Source organism: Tachypleus tridentatus, chromosome 13 (assembly GCF_004210375.1).
Source record: "Tachypleus tridentatus isolate NWPU-2018 chromosome 13, ASM421037v1, whole genome shotgun sequence".
NCBI classification, from domain to species: Eukaryota; Metazoa; Arthropoda; class Merostomata; order Xiphosura; family Limulidae; genus Tachypleus; species Tachypleus tridentatus.
In genome coordinates this window covers 46,187,418-46,195,442 of record NC_134837.1, presented here as the reverse complement: position 1 = coordinate 46,195,442, position 8,025 = coordinate 46,187,418, and positions in this window count along the sequence as shown.

The window sequence follows — 8,025 nt, the reverse complement described above, 5'->3', positions numbered from 1 at the left end:
CGAAGTTTTGCGGAGAAGAGTCGTTCCAGAATTAAAAAAGAGATTTTCAGATGGATCTGGCATTTTTCAGCAAGATCTAGCTCCGAACCGCACATCGAAAGTTGTGAAGAATGTTATGACTACAACGCGAATAAAGGTGCTGGACTGGCCTGAAAACTCTCTGGACTTAAATCCTATTGAAAATCTTTGGGCGATTTGTAAAGAAAGACTTCGGGGGAAAAGACTGTACTACGAAAGATAAGCTAATTGAGGCCATAATTGAAGTGTGGTACCGCGATCCAAAAATTAGTAAAGATTGCAGTCAACTCGTGGACTCGATGCCAAAGCGGATTAATGATCTTCTGAAAAATAAAGGCGGTCATATCATGTATTAATTTGTGAGTAATTTTTGGATTCTCAGAAAAAAAACGCAAAAAATTGAAAAAAAATCGTAACTTTCCGTCTTGTTTCAAATAATTTGCACAAGGGTGAAATTAGCTTAAACACAAATAGATGATACCTAGTCGTCCAATCACAAAGGCAGTTGAGGTACATTTGTTGCCGAAGCATCAAATGCAAGTTGAAATCTGGTTTAAGGAATTTGGTACTATTAAGAATCGGCAAAATAAGGACTTCTTTTACGAAGATATAAACATCCTCTGGTTAAATAACCCATTTGAAAAAATAAAAGTATTTATGGGGCTGCTAGACGAACTTAGAGACCTAGGGATTTTGGAGTACCACACTTTTAGACTTAAACCACTTTGTGTTCTTCCGATAGGATAAATCAAAATCATCATTCCATAGTTCCTTTACGTGATGCTTTCAAAGTTCTCATTCACCGCAGATTTCACACGATCTCAAAAACTGTGATTATCTTCCTTACCATGAAGTGTTGATTATCAACCATATAGGTAATTTTTTATACACATTAATTTCTGAATAAGATATGAGAAATGGATATTTAGTTGAACATATTTGATAGATTATTTACGTTTCCATAAGACTAAAAATAATATCTCTGAAATTCTTGTAATAATAGAGGTTTAATTCTAGCGACTTTAGTAAACAGCTAGCACATACAATACTTAAATTCTGATTTATATATGTTATTGCAATCTTCCAAAGAAAATCAACCACTATTTAACTTGCTGATTTGTTACACCATTCCCCATCCATGGGCTCACACATTGCATCATATTGAAAACGTTTATGATATTGTTCGTCCAAATGTGACAAAATATTAAATAATTGAATTTTTAAGTCGGATAATAAAAAACCTCGCGAACAAAATTAGTAGAATTAAGTACAATTTGTCGGTAATTTTACTTAGACATTTGTTATACCTCCGTTATTAAAGATACTGTAACCAACAAAGACATGGGTTCAAAAGTAATCTAGTGCATAAATAGTTCATGAAAATACCTAAAGACTTCATCGATAATTCTAGGGTTACAACGATGAAAAAAAGCAACAACATCAGAGATATTACTTTACGGATAAATCTCTATATCATATGCATATATTTTAGTGAAAATTAACACATTTTCAAAAAGTCAAATAAACAAAATCACAAGGAAGAACTGCGTTAATAACAGCAAATCCGAACCTCTGGCTAATTATGTTAGTTTGTTGTAACTTAAAAAACAAAAATAAATTAAACAAAAAAAACCTCACTAATTAAAAAGATCCCAGGGTACAAACTATAATGTGGAATTTTAAAATGTACCCTAGGTTTTAGAGGTAACTGAGAAAGTAAGACTCGCATTCCAGTGAGGATATTACCGTTTATCAGTCTTAACCTCCATTCGCCAGTATCGCATAAAAAAATAAAAGAGTAGCAATAAATATTTTTGGTTTCTTTGGAATTTCGCGCAAAGATACGCGAGGGCTATTTGTGCTAGCCGTTCCTAATTTAGTAGTGTAAGACTAGAGGGAAGGCAGCTAGTCATCACCACTCACCGTCAACTCTTGGGTTACTCTTTTGCTAAACAATAGTAGGTTTGACCGTCACATTATAACGCTACCACTGCTGAAAGGGTGAGCATGTTTGGAGTGACGGGGATTCGAGCCCGCGAACCTCAAATTACGAGTTGAGTGTCTTAACCACCTGGCCATGAGCAATAGATATAGAAATTTGGAGAGCAAGTTGTGGGTGCTCAACCCCCACGACGTCCTTTCACTGCAAACAGCTGTGGAAAGGTGACTGCTCTCCAAAGTAAAGAAGCAAAATTAATGAAATGGAAATAAAGTACTACAATTTAGAGGTAAGTAAGTTGAAAACGCACCTCTTGAAGTTAGCACTGCAGCCCCAATATGGCAGAAAGACACTAATTGAAAGCACAGAAGATGAATTATCTATTGCTACTCTTTTATTTCTTATGCGAGACTGGCGAGATGTGGGTCCGTCTCAGTCACTTCCAAACCCTAGGCTACATTTTATAATCCCATATTATAGTTCGTATTCTCGGATCTTTTCAAATAGTATAGCGTTTCTGTTAGAACTATGTTTGTTTCGGCTTTTTTTTAAAGTTATAACAAGCTAATATATATATACAGAAATTTCTTTATAAATGATATAAACAGTGCTGAAAATAAGAACTGTTAATTAAAATATAAGCAAGCATATAGTAACATAGCTATTAATACTATAAAATTTCATTATTACTAAAAATATAAGTTGATTACAATAAACGTTTTCGTACAATCTCTAGTATGTAGGCAGTAGTCTGAGGACATAACGCTAAATATCGGGTTTCAACACTCATGGTGGGAAGAGTAGAGAAAGCTCTTTGTGTAACTTTATGTTAAATAACAGAAAAAGGAAAAACGTGCTTACAATTTCAAATACATATATTTATAGTTATATTATTTAACCGTTTTCAAGACGCGTTTTATAACTTTACATTTATAAAAGTGTATTTCACTTATTTCAGTAAAAGTGAAATCATAGAAGTAGAGAAAAAGTTTGTGTTTTGTAATGCGGGACGAAAGAGGAAATTACGCCTGCAAAATAAATTGGTAAAAAAAAAAAATATATATATATATACCATGATTAACACCTGGATTACATAAGTTACTGTAACACATGGTTGATAAATATTCTTCATAGTTTTATAATTTGCTTCAAAATATTTTGAAATGCTTTGCTTTTATTACAACGTCGTCATTACACAATAAAACGAAAATAAAGATTGTGCAAAAGAAGCGATAGCATGTACATTAATCCTCATGGTTTATTCTTATAAACATTTAGCTGTTAGACAGAAATCAACTTGATTTACATATCTTTTCTGAATAAGACTCGTAAATATCCATAAGTTCGTCCTTAAATATGACTGTGGCTCGGAGAGAAAGATAGACTTCTGAAGAATATTACGTCCAGTATTAAGAATACTTTATATAGAAGCCAAAACAGGAAATGAAAGAATCGTATCCATGACATTTAGATTACGAAATGATGATTAAATAGAACCTTTGGATTTGTTTCTCCTCGTAGCGATAAGAAATGTTATAGTGAAGAGATGACCAGGCGAACAGAGTTAAGAGTTTCCAGTCGTATGCTTACAGAGCTGAGAGAGTATCATTCATGCCATGCGTAACATTGGATAGGATTCTACCCCTGTCTTCGTCTTCAGTAATGCATGAGTGCTTATTTGTACTTTCTGCGAACAAAACACAAAGAAAACGAAAAGCCAATTTCCTCTTGTAGTTAAAATGCCATATGCATGTCAAGTTCATAGCAATGTAGTACAAATTTTATTCTAGCTATCGCTTTTCGTTCTAATAATTCACACTCATAAAAAAACTACATTGTTGTAATTCGCTCAAAGCAGTCGCTAATTTTGAAGTGACAGACAAAATGGAATGCTGCTAGCCAATTCTATTTACTGCCATCTCGTGGGTTGCTATAACGGAATAGCGTGATTTGACCGTCACTCTCATAATTCACCTATCGCCATTAAGAGTGGAGAGTTATTGTTTTTGTTCAATTTTTCTTGGTGTAATTGAAATTGAACTACAGATCCTTGGATCCACAGTGACACTAGCTACAGATCCGCTAGTAACTAAAGTTAAAAGAGACGAGTTTTTGTAAGATTCTTTTCTAAAAAGATGTTTTTAATAAACTTGTGATATCTTGCTTGAGATTTTACCCTATTCAAAGTAAAGAATGTAAACAAATTCCATGTTGATAAAAATTGTAGCAGCTGGTTTTAAAGCTCTGAACCACGAAATAATGAACGACGCCTATTTTCTATAAAGTTTGTTTAAAGAAAATAAATGAATATCATGTAAAGTCAACCGCAGGTGATACATATGATAAAGGTCAAACAAAAGACGAAAAAATATGAAATCCTTACATTGACAGCTTTATTATATTTTTTATGCCTCTTAAATTAGTCTTATTTTATTTTAGCCCCGTTTTTAGGGCTGGGAGTAGCCCTGCGGTTATCGTCTTTAGACTGTAAATATCTACGATTTGTGTCCCGTTGCCACAAATAAACGCCATCTATTATTTGAAGCTCATGATGTATTATAAGAATGGCAGATAAATCCCATTATAATTCAGAAAAGAGATGGCGGCAGGTGCTTTTAAGTAATTTCTTTCCGTTTGATTGTTTCGAATTTCTTGGAAAGCTACACGAGAACGATCTGCGTTAGCCGTCTCTAATTTTGCAGTGTAAGACTAAAGAGAAGACAGTTAGTAATTACCACCCACCGCTAACTCTTAGGCTACTCTTTTACCTACAAATAGTAGAATTGATCGTCACATAATAACGCTCCCGAGGCTGAAAGGGCGAGCATAGTTAGTACGACGGGGATTCGAAACTGCACCCCCTTAGATTACGAGTCGAGTGCTTTAACCATCTGGCCATACCAGGCCTTCTTTCACTGTATGTGTGTGTTTGTTTTCTCACAGCAAAGCCACATCGGGCTATATGCTAAGTCTACCGAGCGGAACTGAACCATTGATTTTAGCGTTTTAAATCCATAGACCTACCGCTGTACCAGTGGGGGATCCTTCTTTTCGTCTAGTCAATCATTTTAAATCCGTGGATGAATATGAACAGGTTGTCCTTGTGCAGCTTTAGTCGAAAATGCAAATTACCCCGTTTATATTAAGTTGTTTTTATTTGAAGTTAAGCACTAAGATATACAAAGGCTTATTTGTGCTCGACTCACCACGGGTAAGAAAACTAGAATTTCAGCGTTGTAAGTCTGCAGACATACTGTTGTGCCATTGAGAAGATTTTTAATAAGAAAATAATGGAATTAAAAAAGTAATATTTTGAAGGAGTGTTTTTCACTTTTAGTAAAATTCTAGAGCAGAAAACTAGACTAAAATTTGCTACTTAACGTAAAAATTGAATATAGCTCTACGTCATTGTGAAAGCGTTATTTATTCGCGTGGTCGCATTGAAACCGCTAATTAACATTTCTGCGCATCCTGCCACAATTCAGCAGATTGATCCTAATTCAAATTAATTCTCAAATCAGATACGTTATAATGTTGTAAGTAAAATATAATCAGCGAAGTAAGTAATAGAATTGTTTCCTAAGGAAATGATTTTTAACAGCTTGCTTTTCTCCTGTGTGATTTTTCGTACTTTTTAAAATTGTTTTGTTTTTGAATTTCGCGCAAAGCTACTCGAGGGCTATCTGCGCTAGCCGTCCCTAATTTAGCAGTGTAAGACAAGAGGGAAGGCAGCTAGTCATCACTACCCACCGCCAACTTTTGGGCTATTCTTTTATCAACGAATAGTGGAATTGACCGTGACATTATAACGCCCCCACGTCTGGGAGGGCGAGCATATTTGGTGAGACCGGGATTCAAACCCGCGACCCTTGGATTACGAGTCGACCGCCTTAACACGCTTGACCATGTCTGGCCCCTTTTTAAATTGCTTGCATTCAGTCAAAGCACTTACACCATAAACAAATCATTGACGGTTGTATTGTTTTTTTGTTTTTGGAATTTCGCACAAAGCTACTCGAGGGCTATCTGTGCTAGCCGTCCCTAATTTAGCAGTGTAAGACTAGAGGGAAGGCAGCTAGTCATCACCACCAACCCCCAACTCTTGGGCTACTCTTTTACCAACGAATAGTGGGATTGACCGTCACATTATACACCCCCACGGCTGGGAGGGCGAGCATGTTTAGCGCGACGGGGGCGCGAACCCGCGACTCTCGGATTACGAGTCGCACGCCTTACGCGCTAGGCCATGCCGGGCCCGACGGTTGTATAAAGTATATATTTGAAGAAAGTAATGTGGAAGTTTCTGCAATGCTGGCGAAAAAATAACAAAACCGTTAGCAATATGAGGCTAACATGTCTTAGCTCATCACGTAAAAGTGTAATCTACACTTTTCATTAAAAATATATATTTTAGCTTACATATGTTCAAAGTACTATTGATAAAATCCTCTTCAAATTTAGGAAAATAATTAGCAGGTGATTGTTTGAAGCGGACTTTTATGTGATATAGTTTTATTTATATGCTAATCTTAACAGTTACTTATCATAGGTGTAAGATGCACGAGTATATTTACGATTACTTTCAAAAATTCACTGCCATTTACTCAGTAATCGTATTCTGAAATTTTAATTTTAAGTAATGAAAGCATTCAATTTAATTGAACGTTTGTGCTTCCAATGAGACGCAGATAAATTAGTTTATTTTTAAGGACTACGTATCTATAAAAATATAATAATATTGTCTGTTTGTTGTATGTCCATTTGACTACTTTGCAGGATGTAGATGGATCTTTACCAGAATCGGTAAAGAGATTCATGCGCTTATGGATGTGCATAAAAGTTTCAGTTTCTCGGTTTTCATGTGCATTTTTTTCATTATTCGCTGTATCTTAATGGATCTTCACCAAACTTGACATGAAGGTTATTTGTTGGATACATCATGCTTATTTACAGTTTCACGTTTTGTGTTTTGCATTTTTGAAGGCGTTTTTTTAAAATTAATTATACAAGGAAGCAACATTTTATACGCAAATATAACCTTTCCTTAATCATGTATTTATATAATTTCCGTCCAAGGGACGGATACTTCAGTTGTTATTATTTTTTAAGTCCAAAACAAAATCAGACATCAAATTTTTCAGATTTATAATCTATATGTTGGAATAAAGATATTTTCCCCGTAATTGTTACTTTCATATTTGTAAGCCCTTAAATCATCAAGTTTTAATTGTTTGTATAAAAGGTAGAACGCAAAAATCAATCGATATTTTACATGTAATACAACTATTGGTTCAAAAATAATCCCTGGTTGTTTTTGCTTTTCATAACTGTTATGTGTATAAATATCTAGGAATCTGTTTAAACATAAGAGAAAAAGTAATATATAAACATTTTGACACAGATGGTATAGGAATAAGTGTTCGATCTTTGACTTCATTCGTATGTAACACGTGTCGAGTAAATAAGAAAATAACATATCTGTATAGAAGTTCAAATGGGCATTACATGAAACAAAATTTTACTGAAATCATTTTCATTGAATTTGTTGACTCTGTGTAACATATGAAGGATATGGATATCCGGAGATTTTTTTGTCTCGTGTTAGCAGCAATACAGGACGCGTGTTCCACGATGTAGATGACGTAGAAATGGCACGTGTTGATCATTACAGCAGAACCACAACACCTGCCAAATAAGGCTGTTGTTGCGTAAATAATAGGTAGACGCTGAGATGTTATGATATAAGTAAAGCAACAAAGATAGATAGTAGAGAGCATTTACTGCTATAGAGGTCGCTTAGGTTACAAGGGCAGGTGAACTCTTCTTAATTATTAACTTTTTGGTTTTGCTTTAACAAGCAGATACTGACATACGGTATACACAGTGTCTTGGAGTTTTAATGTCGTACATGGTATGAAAGTGAACAAGATGGGTGATCATGATAGTATGTGTTAAATTTTTAACCGTATGTATAAAGAAGATATATAATCGTATAGATTAGAGATTTTTAGAATATGATTCTTACATTTCTACATTCAGTGTGGTTGCTAAAAATGACTTATTATAAA